Source organism: Cricetulus griseus, chromosome 8, assembly GCF_003668045.3.
Source record: "Cricetulus griseus strain 17A/GY chromosome 8, alternate assembly CriGri-PICRH-1.0, whole genome shotgun sequence".
Classification (NCBI taxonomy): Eukaryota; Metazoa; Chordata; class Mammalia; order Rodentia; family Cricetidae; genus Cricetulus; species Cricetulus griseus.
In genome coordinates this window covers 67627879-67645204 of record NC_048601.1, presented here as the reverse complement: position 1 = coordinate 67645204, position 17326 = coordinate 67627879, and positions in this window count along the sequence as shown.

Below are 17326 nucleotides of genomic sequence, written 5' to 3'. Positions count from 1 at the left end.
GTACAGGTTTTCAAACTATGACCTGAAGATTCTCTGAATTTCCTCAGTGTCTGATGTTATGTCCCCCCTTTCATTTCTGATTTTATTAATTTGCCTGTTCTCTCTCTGCCTTTTACTTAGTTTAGATAAAGGTTTGTCTATCCTGTTGATTTTCTTGAAGAACCAACTCTTTGTTACATTGTTTCTTTGAACTGTTTTCTTTGTTTCCAGGTTATTGATTTCTGCCCTCAGTTTGATTATTTCCTGGCTTCTATTCCTCCTGGGTGAATCTGCTTCCATTTGTTCTAGAGGATTCCGCAGTGATGTCAACTCTCTGGTGTGTCTATTCTCTAGTTTTTTATGTGAACACTTAGAGCTATGAACTTTCAAAGTGTCCCATAATTTTGGGTATTTGTGTCTTAATTTTCATTGAATTCTAGGAAGTCTTTAATTTCTTTCTTTATTTCTTCCTTGACCCAGGAATGGTGAAATTGCATGTTGTTCAATTTCCATGAGTTTTTAGGTTTTCTGAAATTTTTGTTGTTTTTCATTTCTAACTTTAAAGCATGGTGTTCTGGTAAGACACAGGGGATTATTCCAATTTTTTGTACCTGTTGAGGTTTGCTATGTTGCCTGTTGCCGAGTATGTCATTAATTTTTGAGAAGGTTCCATGTGGTGCTGAAAAGAAGGTACATTCTTTTGTGTTTGCATGGAAAGTTCTATAGATGTCTGTTAATCCCAATTGGGTCATAACTTCTGTTAATTTGTTTTCTCTTTGTTAAGTTTCTGTCTGGTGGTCCTCTATTGAAGTTCTCACTCTTTCAGGGGAGCAGAATGGGTATGGGATAGGTAGGGAGTTTGTTGGGGGATCAGAGGGGAGGGGATAGAGAGGGAACTGGGATTGACATGTAAAACAATCTGGTTTCTAATTGAAATAAAAAATGGAGAAAAAAGAAATGAAGGAAACTGTACATGAAAAAAAAAGTATATTTGTGTGATTCCATGTTTCCAATGTTCTTCAAACATGTTCATGCTTTCCCATTTCCCAGTATTCACTGAGGTTAATAAATGCTAGTGGTTCCTTTTGGTAAATCATGACAGCAAACCAGTGGAATAATTTTCCACAGAATATCTAATATCTCCTTCTCTCCTTCCATAATAAAGAACAAGTTCTATAATTAGAAGAATATAAATGAATTAGAAATCAACATGACTGGTAACTAAGGTATAATTAAGCCTGAACTCTCAATAAGCCACTTATTTTAGTTTTATATCCTGTTGTTGTGATGAAATTATCCAATTAAATTATTTTAAACATGAAAGGGTTTTGTGGCTTATAATTCCAAGGTACATACAGTTCACAAGCATGGAAAATCAATACAACAGAAATCTGCATTAGCTAGTCACAATGTATTCACTGTCAAGAGCAGAGAATAATGGATTACTGCATGTATGCTTGCACACAGCTTATTTTCAACACTCTTATTTAATACTGGCCCCATGCCATGGGCATGGTGGAACCAATATTCAACACTGTTTCCCCCATCAGCATTTCCATAAGTCAACCTGATTGGGACAGATTTTCACTGAGATATTCTTCTTGAGTGACTCAAAATTATGTCAAGTTGGCAATAAAAACTAACCATCCAGTCATCTGTGACTTTTTGTGCTATGTTCCCTATCTTTTCAACATAGTTTCTCTGTCTCAGATCTATGGTTACTCTATTTTCTATATGTCTTTCTTGAGATGTTTAGTTGTATATTTTGATCAGGACAATAAAGTTTTATTCTTCTAGAAAGGTGGTGCCAACATTCATTATGTTGAAATGAGGAAAGAAAATACCAGAGTATCATTGCTACTTTATCAAAACAAACAAACAAACACACAAACAAACAGAAAGAACAGGAAAGAAAAGAAAAAATCATTAGGCCAGGAGCCAAGATCTCAGTCTTCTTCACACTCAACTTCCCATGACCATGTCTAGAAATAGAAGAATGCTTGATTAACTACAATACAGTAAGGATCAAAGATGTCTATGAATATGCTCTGTAAGCATGATTAGACGCCTTAGGAAGAAGGAAAAAAGATGAGTGATATATTGAAGATAACTGACTTGTGAGAAATCATCAGAGCTCACTTACCACATGATGTAATTGGATATGCTTTCCTTGATTTAGTTAAGAATAATGGAGGTAAAAATGAAAACAATTTTCTATAGAGGCTCCTGTTTTTGGATATCCAGTGTTTTGAGCATAATATGAGTATCATACCAGAAGTTTTGTGATAGAATATAATCTAATTCTAACTTCTTTCCCCTCTCAAGTAGAAAGACAATAGCTGGAAATCTACTATAAAAACAAATGTCATTGATTTAAGATTTCTCCACAAAAAATTCAACATCCTGAGTACCAATATGCTATTGCTACAGATGTCACTCATCCTGTTCTTTCAAATTTCTTTTTTTATTTTTTTGAGATTGATATAATTATATCATATATCCATTATAATTTATCCTTCCAAATGTAGGTCCTCTTTTTAAAATTAATTGTTACTTGCACTAAGTATATAAGTATAACCTTTTCAGTTTGTATTTTACTTATATGTATATTTTCATAGGACCATTTGTTAATGGATAACCAGTTAAGTGATGTACTATTCCAGGGCAAGACTACTCTCCAACTCTCATCATTTCTTGGTTGTTTGTAGTTACATCTGCAGTGTTGAGGCCTCCTGAGCTTCCCTCCCTCAATGTTAGTCTATTTTATTCTCGTTCAGCTCATATTCGGATAGTCATTTCAGTGAGACTTTATGGGTTTAGCTTCTGCTATTTCTTCAAAAAATAATATCACCACAAACTCATTGCTCTTTTGGCTCTTACAATTTTTTTGCCATCTCTACTGAAATGTTTCATGGAACTTTGACTCAGGGTTCATGTTATAGAAGTGTCCTTTTGGACTGGGTTGTAAAACTCTGTATTTTGTATGGTTGTGATTTTCTGTAATGTTTTCAATATATTACAAAGAACTTTTAAAAAAGATAAACTATATAATTACTCTTCAGAATAATATAATAGATGAAATCAGTATCTTTGAATTTCAAAATATTAAAATTAAGAATAGAGTATAAGGAATAAAGTTTCACCTAAGTAGCATATGATTTGTAGTATATTAACTCAGACAATGGAAAGTAATGTCCATTTTCAGTATTTTGCAGTCAGAAACATGGTAAAGCAGAAATGTAAGCATATTATAGTGCATGACTTTGATCTATATTAGTTTTCTCTTGGTATCTCAGATCATAACTCTCCTAAAGGTTGATAGTTTTACTACTTTTATATTTTTTCTTCCACTAAACACAGTATTTTATCAACCTTTCCTCAATTTTCATTTTCTGTACACACATATTTCTATTTATCATAATGGATTAACAGGGAAGAACATAACAGATATGCATTACCTAGGTTTAATTAATTATTATGTAGAAAATATGCTTTGAAATTGAAATACACATTATATAATTCTTGTGTGGACACTGAATAAATAATTGTGTTCAAATTTTCTATACAATTATAAAAAGTGAAAAATATGCAGTCATAGCTTTTATCATCCCTTTTCAGAATTATTGAATGTGATTAAAGTATATGTTCTGAGTGTGAAACACTTGGTATTATTTTCTTGCCTGAGAGAATCTTGCATATTGTTTAATTCCTTTCCACTGAGGTGACAGTAGAAATCTAATCTTGAGTTTCTCTGATAGAATGCCATTGAAACAAAATCCTATAACTTCAGACTTTTAGATTTATTCCTCCAATTTTTCCCTGGAAAAATTACACCACCTATAATTTTACATATGTAACTTGCCTTTGAGCTCCATTCCTTCCTCATTCTCTTTTTATTCAAATTCCCTTCAATTTCTTGAGAAAGGAAATGTAGACTGCAAGAATAATTTCTGATATCATGTCGTTACTTACAGAAAATTAATGTTCTTTTCTTCCAGATTCTCTCTCTCTCTCTCTCTCTCTCTCTCTCTCTCTCTCTCTCTCTCTCTTTGTGTGTGTGTGTGTGTGTGGTGTGGTGTGTGTGTGTGTGTGTGTGTGTGTGTGTTTTCTTCTATAGCAGTGAGCTTTTGATTGGTTTTGGTTTGTTTTGGTAAGTGTGTTCCTGTATGTGTCTCAGGTGAACTGAGGCATAGGATGTTTCAAAAATGCATTTGAGACAGCTTCTGGGAACATATTTGAAAAGTGACATTTTGGTTGAAAGGAAGAATGAAAGGGAAGATGACATCAAGAATTCACTCAGAAATGATACACTTGTTTAAAGATGTCAGAGGACATTGGAGTCTAAAGCCTGAAAAGCTTCTGGGCATGGATCAGGATGCCAAGAGATGTTGGTTACTGTGGCATTTTTTAATACTCTCACATTTTACTACTTTGGATTTGCTATTTCAGTTTTTAAACCGTCATTTTATTTGCCCATTGGATTAAGTATGAATGTCCTTTTCTCATTCTAGCTTGGACTCTTCAGATATTCCCACCTCATCAACTAGATTCATAGATTTCAAACTACTAAGCTGTAGGATAATAGCTAAAGTGTTGTATATATAAAGTGCAGTTTTTGCAGTTGGGTTACCTCACTGAGGACAGTTTCTGCTAGTTCCATCCATTTGCCTGCAAATTTCAAGATTCCATTTTTTTTCTACTGAGTAGTACTCCATTGTGTAAATGTTCCACATTTTTCCTATCCATTTTTTAATTAAGGGTCATCTAGGTTGCTTCCAGGTCCTGGTTATTACAAATAATGCTGCAATGAACATGGTTGAATAGATGTCCTTGTTTCATGAATGCACATCATTTGGGTATATGACTAAGAGTGGAATTGCTGGATCTTTTGGTATATTGATTCCTACTCTCCTGAGTAACCACCATACTGATTTCCAAAGTGTCTGTACAAGTTGGCACTCCCACCAGCAGTGGAAGAGTGCTCCCCTATCTCCACATCCCCTCCAGCATAAATTGTTATTGGTGTTTTTGATTTTAGCCATTCTGACAGGAGTAAGATGGTATCTCAGAATTGTTTTGATTTGCATTTTCCTGATGTCCAAAAAAGTTGAGCACTTTCTTATGTATCTTTCCACCATTTTAGATTTCTCTAGAGAGAATTCTCTATTTAGTTCTGTGCCCCACTTTTTAATTATATTAGTTGGTGTTTTGGAGTCTAGCTTCTTGAGTACTTTGTATATTTTGGAAATCAGCCCTCTGTCATATGTAGGGTTGGTGAATATCTTTCCCAGTCTGTGGGCTGCTATTTTGTCTTGCTGACTGTGTCCTTTGTCTTACAGAGGATTGAGAGTTTCAGCAGATCCCATTTATTAATAGCCAATCTCAGTGTCTGTGCTACTCGTGTTATGTTCAGGAATTGGTTCAATTTGTTCCAGGGTTCCACCTACCTTTGATTCTAAGAGGTTCAGTTTGGGTGAATATATGTTGCAGTCTTTGATACATTGGATCATGAGTTTTGTGCATGATGATAAATATGGATCTATTGGCAGTCTTCTACATGTCAGCATGCAATTATGCCAGCACCATTTGTTGAAGATGTTTTCTTTTTTCCCATTGTATAATTTTTGCTTCTTTGTCAAAAATCAGGTGTTCATAGGTGTGTGGGTTAATATCTGTGTTTTTAAGTTGATTCCATTGGCCTACCTGCCTATTTTTCTACCAATACTATGTATGCTCTCATGCATGAATTTTAGAACTAGAGCAAAGATGTAACAGCCTACAATCCACAATGGTAGAGAATCTAGGAAACAAGAAAGACTGTAAGAGAGACATACATCCTCCCACAGAGAAGGGGAAAGATACAAGATCTCCTAAGGTAATGGGGAGCATGGGGGGAGGGGGAGGGAGTTAGAAGAAAGAGGAGGAGAGGAGGACATGATGTAACAGGAAGATCTGGTTGGGGGAAGAAAAGAGGAGAGCAAGAATAGAGATACCAACATAGAGGTAGCCATTATAGGTTTAAAGAGAATTCTGGCACTAGTGGTAGTGAAATGTCCAGAGACCTATGAGGTTGACCCTATCTAACAATCTAAGCAATAGTCAAGAGGCTACCTTATAAGCCCTCCTCCAGTAATGAGATTGATGATTACCATCAAACCAATGGATTGATGCCATCCTAGTGCCTTCATCCAGTAGCTGATGGAAGCATACACAGATACCCACAGCTAAACACTGAGATGAACTCTGGAATTCAGTTGCATAGAGACAGGAGTGATGAGTAAAGGGGTCAAGACTAGGCTGGTGAAACCCACAGAAGCAGCTGTCCTGAACAAGTGGTGGCTCATGGACCCCAGACTGATAGCTGAGAAACCAGCATAGGACTGTTCCAGACCCCCTGAAGGAGCAAGTCAGTTTGGAGGCCTGGACAATATATGGGGCCACTGGTAGTGGATCAGTTTTACCCCTATTACACAAATGAACTTTGGGAGGCCTCTCCACAAAGAGGGATACTCTCTCAGCCTAGACACATTGGGGAGCATCTAGGCCCTACTCCAAATGATATGACAGACTTATATGACCCCTCATAGAAGACTTCACCCTCCCTGGGGAGCAGAACAGGATTGGAAGAAGAGTTCAGTGGGGGGCAGGGGAGGAGGGGAAGGAGAGAGAACTAAGATTTACATGTAAAAGAAGATTGTTTTTATTTAGATTTTAAAAAATTTTAAAAAGTGTAGTTTTCAGGTTTATGTCTAAACTTATTTGTATGCTTATTCGTTCATCTTAGACCATGAAATGGGCCATTTCCTTCATTGTGTACATCCAACTCTTGCTATGATGTGTGGCAACAGCCTGAATCTGTGGGGTTGTACCCATACTAGGATAGACCTAAACCCAAAAGATTGCCAGGGCAGTCAGATGTTGGGGCCAGTCTGGAGTTTGATGATGCAGAGGTTTCCCTGGCACCTAGGGCTTCAAGTTCCAACTTGCTGCCCAGGAATGAAGAATCTGCTCTATGTAATATTATAGAGCCTAGAAGCGAGATGCCATGCCAAATTCTAGGTATTTCTGATGTGGGATCAGCATCAAGTTCCAAGCAAGATATGATGTTCTGTCTCCTACATTTCAACATATATTTCCCTGTGTAGTGGTAATATTTTGGAAATGTGAAGAGGTAGGATGTAACTGGGAAACGTAGTATGCCTTTGAGCCTGTACATGACTGTGCACTTTCCTGGTGTGTGTGAATGTGTGTGTGTGTGGGAGGGGGCTTTATTGTGTGTGGGAGTGTGCATGTGTTTGTGTTGTGTGTGAGTTTCTGCTTTTCTAACATGAGATGAAGACTCTGATCACATGTCTCATGTTGAACTTCATTATAGAATCATTGTAATTAAAAACCAAAAAACCATGGACTGAGTTCTCTGAAATACTGGGTCAAGATAAACCTCTCCTGTTTTTAATTTTTTAAACAGTTTTACAATGCTGTAATTCCAGCCCTTGAGAGAACTAGATGAAAACATTGGAAAGACTTTGAGGCTGCCTTGGGTACATAATGAGTTCTTAGTCAAACTGTACTACAACCTGCTAATTTATTTCAAAACAAAGCAAAACAAAAACAACCAAACAAAATGTACAAGAAAAATTTTCCTATTATAAACTTGTCAGATGATAATAAAATTAACTTTTACACAAGGAAATGGCATGCAAACCTTGTTTTCTACAAAATGTTATTCTCATGATGCTACTAGTAGATACCATAATATATCACCTCCTTTCCTGAGTTTCCTTTGATGAACTTTTGTGAATGTATAGATCTGCAAAGCAAATAGATATTGATGAAAAGATACATATTCTAGAGAGTCCTACTCTTCCATATTTCTCCTCAAATTTGCCTCAGGGAAATTTATCAGGTTCAAAAAATTTTAGGTTCCTTAGAGTAGGGACTATGTGGATCTAAGATTGCTTTTTAATTAAATCTGGATATGCATGCAAAACACTGAAGTGCTGGGATGCATTGCATTCAATAAGCAATGTTATAGATTAAGAACAGGTACTAGTGTAACACAAAATCTGGGGCCATTTACCTTCAACTATACCCAAGGAGAAAAAATGATTGTTCCAGAAACTTTTATTGTATGGTCACATGATATCATATCTATACTTCTTTCAGTGTTGTGTAAGAAATAATCTTATTTGTCTCTTTTTAAATCAAAATTTATCTATCATCTATTTACTTTTGTTGAATTGATTATCTCCCTTAATTCTTATTTTTTCATTTTTTATTAGTTCAACTTAGGAAAATGCTTGTTTCACATATCAATCCCTCCTTCTTCTCTGCAGACCTACCCCCCACCCCATCCACCCTCTACTCCCCAGGCAAGGTAGGGCCCTAAACAGGGGCCCCCAAAGTCCACCACATCATCCTGGGCCAGGCCTAGGCCTTCCACGTTTGTCCAGGCAAAAAGTACATCCCTTCACATGTGATGGGCTCTCAAAATCCCTTCTTATACCAGGGAAAATACTAATCCACTACCAGGGGCCCCCTAGAGTGCAGAGGCCTCCTCATTGACATCCATGTTCAGGGGTCTGGATCAGTCCTGTACTGACCTACCAGAAAGCAGTCTGGGGTCCATGTGCTCCCCCTTGTTCAGGCCAGCTGTTTCTGTGGGTTTCACCAGCCTGTACTGACTCCTTTGATCTTCCTTCCTCCCTCTCAGCAACTAAGTTCCAGAGTTCAGATCAGTGTATATCTGTGGATGTCTGCCTCTGCTTCCATCAGCCACTGGATGAGAGCTCTAGGATGGCATAAAAAGTAGTCCTCAATTTCTCTTCAGGGGAAGGGTGTTTAGGTTATCTTCTCCACCATTGCCTGGATTGTCAGTTCGTGTCATCTTTGTATGTCTCTGGAAATCTCCCGAGTGCCAGACCTCTCCTCAGACCTATAATGGCTCCCTCTAATATGGTGTCTCTCATCCTGCTCTCCAATATTCTTCCCCCCAAAATGCATGGACCCAAGGAATGGGAAGGGTCAGGGACTCCTGAGCTAATTGGGAGAATGAGGGTAGGGGAAAGGGAGCTGCCAGAATGAGAGGAGGACAGGAGGAGAGAAGAGGAGGAAATAGAGGAGCAGAAATATTCTCTCTCTTTCTGAATTCTATGACTGTCTCAAACCTCCTATCTTGATCAAGTTGGACTTTGAGTTTGGGAGTAGTTTGCCTTTATCCTAATTAAAAATATTACTTTCAGTGAAATTGTGATATGCATAAACAAGTAATTTTGTAGGCTTATTTTTACTTTATTTTTATTAGAAAAATTATTTTACATGTCAATCCGAGGTCCCTTTCCCTACTTTACTCCCCTCCCCCCACAACTAATGTCCTACCCATCCCATACACAAACATTCACACTCAAGGCACAGGAACATACACAGATAATACAAATAAATGAATAGCTACAGATTAAAACATCAGAGTATCAAATTGGAGTCATGTGCACACAGGCAGTAATCTTGGGACTCAGTGGGTTATATAAATCAATTAATTAACTAACAAAGAATAGGAGGGGAAGTTGAAGAGTTGTGATTATTTAAGGATTTAGGGTGGGGTTGCACAGGTGCACATGCTCAAAATATATCATATATAGTACGAATTTACAGAATAAAATGATCCTCAAATAGAAGGTAGGCCATCAGAATTTCTCATATGATATGGTAACACAGAATTTAAACAATGCATCATCACTATTCCACATTATCATATTCTATATGAGAACAAAAGTTGATGTGAATTCAGTTTAAAATAGTTGAGTTCATGTGACACTGAGTCACCTATTTCTAGTAAAGCTTGTGTAGCTTCTTCAAGACATTTATCTTCTCAGGCAAGAGTATTGACTCTGCTGATTCTTTGTATGCTTGGGCTATATAATATAATCTTTAACTCACTGTATTTCAATATTCTTAAGGTAGTAACTTTTTTCTTTTATTCCCCAATATGTTCTCCACTTCACATTTTCTTTTACATAAAAGATTTATTGTTATTTATCATGTGTGTGTGCATGTATCTATGTATGTCTGTGTTTATGCCACATGTGTTGTTATATGTGGAGGCCAGAAGACAGTATTTGTTTCCTTAGAAGTGGATTTACAGGCAATTGCAAGACACCATATATACTTGCTGAGAACTGAACTATAATCCTCTGAATAAGCAGGTAGTATTCAAAACATCTGAGATCTCTCCCTACCTGATATTTCTTATACTTTTAATTTAAATATATTATCATACCACTGTAAACATGACTTCACAATATATGGGTCCTATTCAGATCTCCTGGTGAAACATATTTCCATGAATCTCTAGTTCCTTAATTTTGTCTTTACTTAAGTAAATGAAAGTGCATATTTTTATTTTAATCAAAAGCAAAGAAAATCTGAAATACCTTTAAAATTGTAGGGCCTTTGATGTGATGGTGAACAAAAAATGATTAAAAATAATTGTATATTTGCCAGTTATTTTTTTTTCTCAGTGGATCTTCAGATAGCTTAAGCAGTTATAAACAAAGCAGAAAAAATGTTCAAACAATGCTTTCCAAATCTCATGATTTTAAAATGATTTAACTATAGGCAAGAGACAATGTGGAGAGGCAATTCCAGGTGTTCATCCATGATCTTACAATGTTCTTCTAATTAAATATTAAATCCATTTTGGCAAATGATTACACCAATTATTTGAGAATCTGGAAAGAGTTTTCTCAGATTATATAAACACACTAAGGATTGCAGGGTCACACTGTTCTATTTGGTATTTGGTATCTAAAACATAGTTCAGTTCAGGGCTGGATGTTTTTGCATTCTCCTTTGAACTTTAGTTTTCTATTTGTTTTCAAGACAATTAAGCTCAAAAGATTTTGCACAATGTATGAGATTGGAGTTCGAAGGCAAAGGTAAACATTGCAGGCCTGGGTACCTTACACTCTGCACATACCCAAGAAAGCCAACTTTTAAGACAAGACCTTGTATAGCACCTGAGCACTGAACCATGGAAGTTTTCATTGATAAGAGTTTTTTGCATGCCTGAGACCTTGTACACATTGGATCAACATTTGCTGATAGTGTATGTTAGAATTAAAGAGTTTATACTCATATGTTTTTTTCCCCCCACAGGGCTTGTGTACTATGAGTTACTAAAGCCAGATGCTGGTATTTTGTGACTGCATGTCACAACCCCCCATTAATACAGTTAATATTGGGATGGGGAGAGAGTCATTTCCCATGTAACCTGTCAGTGCTTTGAGATGAGATGCATTCTGTGAGATTCTATTGGAAACACACTTGGAAATTGGTCAATGGATTTCTTTCTTTTTTATTTTTATTTTTTAATAAAAAAATATATATATATATCAATAATGGCAATATGTTATGCATCAATAGCAGCAACAGCTTTTCCAGGTTCTGCAGTCCTTTGAAAAAATTGTAGAGACATCCAGCACACTCCATTTTAAAAAAAACAAAAAACAAACAAAACAAAAGAACAAACAAACAACAACAACAAAAAAGTAAAAACAAAATTCCAGAAAACAGCACAATTCTGTTACTCTTGTGGTAGTTGGAACTATTTTTTTTAAATTAGGTTCTCAGTCATCATCTGTAAGGAAAACATTCTGAGCAACATCATTAAAAACAGCTCTGATAAAGCACGGTCACTACTATGTATCATAAAGCAGGTCCATATATGTGTAAGTACATATCATGTTTGTCTTTTTGTGATTGGGTTACCTTGCTCAGAATGGTTTCTTTGAGTTCCATCCATTTTCCTGCAAATTTCAAGATTCCATTGTTTTTTTTTTTTTTTCTGCTGAGGAGTACTCCATTGTGTAAATGTACCACAATTTTTCTATTCATTCTTCAGTTGAGAGGCATCTAGGCTGCTTCCAGTTTCTGGCTGTTACAAATAATGCTGCTATGAACATAGTTGAACAGATGTCCTTGTTATATGAATGTGCTTCTTTTGGGTATATGCCTAGGAGTGGAATTGCTGGATCTTGTGGTAGATTCATTCCCATTTTCTTGAGGAGTCGCCATACTGATTTCCAAAGTGGTTGTACAAGTTGGCACTCCCACCAGCAGTGGAAGTGTGTTCCTCTTTCTCCCCATACTCTCCAGCATAAACTGTCATTGGTGTTTTTGATTTTAGCCATTCTGACAGGAGTAAGATGTTATCTCAGTGTTGTTTTGATTTGTATTTCCCTGAAGAATAAGGATGTTGAATACTTTCTCATGTGTCTTTTAGCCATTTTAGATTCCTTTATTGAGAATTGTCTATTTAGTTCTGTACCCCACTTTTTAATTGAGTTGTTTGGTGTTTGGGGGACTAGCTTCTTGAGTTCTTTGTATATTTTGGTGATCAGCCTTCTGTCAGATGTGGGTTTGGTGAATATCTTTTCCCAGTCTGTGGGCTGCCGTTTTGTCTTGCTGACTGTCTCCTTTGTCTTACAGAAGCTTCTCAGTTTCAGGAGGTCCCATTTATCAATTGTTGACTCAGTGTCTTTGCTACTGGTGTAATGTTCAGGAAGCAGTCTTCAGTACTGATTAATTCAAGGGTATTTCCCAATTTGTCTTCTAATAGGTTCAATGTAACTGGATTTATATTGAGATCTTTGATCCATTTTGACTTAAGTTTTGTGCAAGGCAATAGGCTTGGGTCTAACTGCAGTCTTCTACATGTTTGCAACCAGTTACGCCAGCACCATTTGTTGCAGATGTTCTCTTTGTTCCATCATATAAATTTGGATTCTTTGTCAAAAATCAGGTGTTCATAGGTGTCTGGGGTAATGTCAGGGTTTTCAATTCTATTCCATTGGTCTACCAGTCTATTTTTGTGCCAATACCAAGCTGTTTTCAGGACTAAAGCTCTGTAATAGGTCTTGAAGTCAGGGATGGTGATGCTTCCCAAAGTTCCTTTATTGTATAGGGATGATTTGGCTATCCTGGGTCTTTTGTTTCTTATAGATTTTTTTCCTGATGCATTTTCCCACCTTTGGCAATTTGAATATGACTTAGTTTCTCCTATCTAATGACAAACATGACTCTCATGTAAGTGGGAATATGATAATTTATTCTGAGACAAATAATAGCAGCAATGTTTTGGGAACACTGACTAAGGGTGCTGTGAAAGACAAGTTCCAGTATGGAATCGGGTATATGAACTTTTTATAGACACAGAACAGAAGGAAGTGATTAATCATGGAATATCCTAAGTACATTGCTGGAGTCATCAGATGGGTTTGTTTCATGAAAGCAGTTTCATCTGCTGTAGGTCTCTGATGCTAGACAACAATAACCATAGTTTTCTAGGTTGATGGAAGACAGGTTTGTAGAGTTTTTTTTTAAATAGTCTAAAGAATGCTATGCCAGATACACAAGTGGGAAACAAATGTTTAATAATGGAAAAGACAGCCCAACTTGATTTTCCCTTTGGTTTTGAAACACGCCAACTCTGTGCAGCCAAAAATTCTAAACAACCAAGTAGAAACTTGGATATATGCATGGAATTTTGGTTTTCTAAGAACTTCATTCAGTTTTCATTTCCCATTGTTGAGCAGGCATCACATTCATCTATGGGAAATGAAAATTTGTAATACTGCATATGGTACTAAGAAGCTTCATTTCTAGGATCTAACAGAGTGAGGCTGAGTAGTCAGGAAAACAGTATGTATGAGAGGAAAATTATTATTAAAATATTAAGGAGAAATCTGTTCATCCTATCTCTGTTACTAGCCAACATCCTCATCCAAGATCTGAATCTTCTCTTTCTCAAAATTCTACACATGGCACATAGGAAGTATATTAAATCTAAAGATAGAATAATCAAGAATATACTGTGACATAAATATTGTAATAGGAATAGGAAACAGATACTTTTACCAAGCAAATAATACTCAGTGTATATCATCATATTCTGATCTAAACAATGTTTTCTTCTTTGTGGCAGTCATTTAGGTGGTATAAAATGTTTTAATTGATGTTTGTGATATTTGAAATAACTTATGTTTATTTATTTATTTCTTGGTCAGTTTCATTTTATAGCCATCACGTTATTTGAAATAACCAGCTACAATTTTTGGAAAAATAGTATTTATTGCTTGTCTTATTTAGTTAGTGTTATGTTTTGTAAAGCGACATGGCCACAGAAACTTATATAAAAAGTTTAATTTATGCTTGCCTACAGCTTCAGGGATTTAGTCCATTATTTTTATGGCAGGACATTCAGGAAGATGATAGCTGAGAGTTCTACAACTAGATACACTGACTGAAAAGAACACCACTAAGCCTAATTTGGACTTTTAAAACCTAAAAGCTGATCCTCAGTGACACACTTCTTCCAATAATGTCACACTTATTCCAGCACGGCCACAACTTCTAATCCTTCTAAGTTACTGCTACTCTCTGATGACTCAGCATTCAAATATATGAGCTATGGTGGTCATTCTTATTCAAACCTCTATGATATCCAAGTTATTTGACTGTTATTTGTGACTCAAAATATTAATTTTCCTAGTTCATTGCTCTTATGTCATAGTCCCAGCTGTATTCACAAGGCATATTTTCATGAACACAGGTTATGCTCTGACAGACAACCCTGGCAGCTGTGTTTGTGTTTGTTTTTTTGAAATAGAATTATAGTTCATTAAGAGATGTTAATACAGATTTTGAATACTTTTAGGAAAGATATTTAGGAAGAAAGTAAGATATGCCTGGCTATATGGGTGTGGAAGTTTCATAAACTTTCCAATGACATACTTGAATCATTTAGTTTTTCCCACAAGTTTCTTTAGTTTCATAAAATGTGGTTAAATAAAAATTTGTCCTACTGTAGGACCAGCATTCCAGGGGCTGGACTTAGCTTTCTTTTTCTTCCTGAATTTGAACTCTTTCCTTATGTTCAGAAGTGAAAATATTATCCAGGTTTTACTCTTTCATCACTAGACCTGATCTTTGTATAATGGAAATGTTTGCATGACAAAAGCAAATATGGTAAGGCAGCTCTGCACTCAAGATCCCAGCAGGATTTCCAAACCTTATATTTGTGTATTAAAGAGAACCAAGGTTTGTATCTCTTTGAAACACAAAATCCAGCTTCAATGTCATAGTATGTGCCCAGTCTTATAGTAGCATATAATGCTGTGTTGATGTCCTGGAAGATCTTCTCTTTTCTGAGAGGAGACAAAGAGAGGGTGAATCTGGGGGAGAGTGTACATGGGGAAGAGCCACTGTGAGAAGGAGGGGAAGAGGAAACTGCAGTCAGGACATAACATATATGAGAAGAATAAAGAAATTCAAATTAAAAACAAAAACAAAAACCTGCACCATTGTGGTTGGGCAGATGACTCAATGTGTTAAGTGCTCGGTACTTAAGCCCGAGGACTTCAGGTTAGATCCCTAGAACTCCCATAAATAGATATGCAAAAGTCCAGTTTGAGAGTTCATTTCTTTTACTTGTTCTCTGAAAAGGAGTTGAAAGTTGGAGGATGAAAATTGTACTACACAGAAGACTATCAACCTGGTTGCTGATAGAACTCCTTTTAGAAAGAAACAGTAAGGAGATACAGAAAACCAGATGTTAGGCTCTATCTCCCTCATGCACAGGCTTGGGTGTGTGCCAACCCATACACACACACAGATGCACTCACATTCACACACCAGGCCATAGAAATAGTTTAATTGATGGATGGATTGATGGATGAGTGAATAAATGATAAATAAATAAATGTTAAATTAAATAAATAAAATTCAAGCACAGAATAACAGTAAAGGTTCATTATAATTGAACACAACTTACTTATTTGCTTAATATGTTTTGAAGATGTTGGGTGTTAAATTTATGTGTATGTAATAACAATGTCAATTTTTTGAAAGTTCAGTGTCAAATACAGTCCACCATTGAATGAATTGGGACTATATTCACTGGTTCTAATTAAGTGTAGACAAAATGAATTTGTCTGTGTTACATCTCTGTATCTCTGGTTCTCCATTGTCCTTCCTGAAGACATTTCTGGCATTTTGTTTCCCAGACTGTTCCTATAGTGTCCATCAATGTATGTATATCATTTAAAATCCATTATGATAGTTTTGAGCTTAAAAAAATGGTCAATTTCTTAGGACATTTTCTCAGGGTGTTAAGGTCTTCTATTGACACATTATTTTTGTTTTTAAAGTTCTTTCTTTTTAAATTTTTTATTTTATGTGTATGTGTTTTTGGTCTGCATTAATGTCTTTGTGTCACCTAGAATTTTAGTATTCAAACACTAGCACTGGAAAAACTATTGGAATCTTCAGTTTAAGACTACCATACCATTTTAAACATTTTTGTCATGCAAGCACTTCCATTATACAGAGACCAAGTGTCAAATGATCAAAGATTAAAACCTAGACCAATAATTCTCAACCTGTCAATTAACTCCTTTAATAAACCTCTATCTCCAAAAATATTTACATTAGATTTCACAACAGCAACAAAATTTTATTTGTGAGGCAGCAAGAGAATAATTTTATGGTTAATGTTCACCACAGCTGGAAGAACTATATTATAGAGTAGCAGCAGTAGGGAGGTTGAGAACTACTGGTATAGACAATGTTCTCATTCCTGAAAATACAGTTAGAGATGCTTGCTAGATATTATATGGTTGCTGGGAATCCCACTAAGATCTTCTGGAAGAGTATCAAGTAATTTTAATTGTTGAGCCATCTCTCTGGACATGCTTTGAAATTACAAATCATATTGTTTCTTATATAAAAACAATTTGAAATAGTTTATAAAACAGAATATGGAGGAGGCATAGGTGGGAAAGTAAATATTTCCGAAGATCTTATTTGTTCTAGTTACTCTGATTTGTCAGTTTGGCACAGTATATAATAGTCATTAAAATGAGCTAGTTTTAATTAAGTAACTGAGTAATTAATTGTTTTTATCAGGGTTGTTTTCAGGCATGTCTGAGAGGGAGTATCTTAATTAATAATTATATTAGAAGGTGAAGAATTATATGTGCTGTACCATTCCATGGTTATTTGGTCCTGGGATATATACTAAAGCTAAGTGAACACTAAACTGATATTAGTCCAGCAATTCACATTCTACCATGATTTATACTTTGATCTTCTGTTTGAATTTCTGCTTTGATTTCCTTCAATTATGACTATGGCCTAGAATTACAAACCAAATATACCCCTTTCTCCTCCAAGGTGCTTCTAGTCAGAGAGTTTTATCAAAGTAATATAAAGGAATCTAGAACATTCTAAAATCAGGTTCAGTTTTTGTCCCGTTAAAATTCCATCTGTGTTGATTAAGTGACCTTAGTGA